Source organism: Arachis ipaensis, chromosome B08, assembly GCF_000816755.2.
Source record: "Arachis ipaensis cultivar K30076 chromosome B08, Araip1.1, whole genome shotgun sequence".
Lineage (NCBI taxonomy): Eukaryota > Viridiplantae > Streptophyta > Magnoliopsida > Fabales > Fabaceae > Arachis > Arachis ipaensis.
Window position 1 is genome coordinate 7,751,591 of NC_029792.2, and position 1,091 is coordinate 7,752,681.

Below are 1,091 nucleotides of genomic sequence, written 5' to 3' on the forward strand. Positions count from 1 at the left end.
AAAAACTAGTAATAAAAAATATAGTTACTAATATGAATGAACTTCATCATATACTGATGATCGCTTTATCAATCTTCATCTTTTTCTTTTCTCGTGTCAATCTTGATAATTCCTAGCTATCATACCTAAACAGCTTAATCTTATGAATCCTGAATTTCTGATGATAACTCTATATTAATTAATATCCATCCACAACGCTCCCAGCCTTCTTAATTGATTATATTATTAGACATTCGTTATCTCTAATTTCTTTATATTATTAGACATTAGTCATGTGAAACGACCATATATAGAAATATTAATTAATCAATGCATTCTATATATATAAGACAACAAAATTGGAGAATACGTACGTACGTGTGCATGTCTAATTAAAAGTTCTTAATTGACTCAATATCACAAGTGGATGTCTATTTTAAACAAGAAGAAAGAGGGTTGAACAGGGAATTGCCTATTTGAAAATGGAAAAAACAGGAGAAAGAACTGTGCAAAAAAGTGACCGAAATAATATGTTCTTGTAGGAAGAGTTCTGGTTTGTCTTTAGTTTTGGCTTCACATTACATAATAACTCAGTTTAATTTTTAAAAATATTGTTATCATGTAAGAACATGGAAGTGAAGGCAAAGGAAAATCGGATTTGTACAAGTAAACATATATTTGGGATCTTGTTTTAAATAGTTATTCCATGAAAACGTATTCGACAAGAGTGGGCCGGCTAGTACACCTTTTTTAACCTATTCGCTACCCTTAGGTTTTAATTTAATTCATAATCTAAATAATCATTACAACAAAACAACTCAAAGCTATATAAACAAATCAATCAACAGAACAAGCCGCCAAATTCTGATCTATTTGTTACATGATCACCATTTCACAAACTACTTGCATAGTATTAGTTGGTGGATTTGTACTAACTTAACTATAAGTTGAATTTATAGTTATAAATTATAACTAGAAATTATAGGAGTCATTAGAATTTATTATTTTTTATCGTTACTTAGTCATCAACTCAATTCTTTTAGTCTAGTAATCTAACAATATATTTTATCTTATATTTTTAAATATTAATGACTAACTAATAATAAAAAATA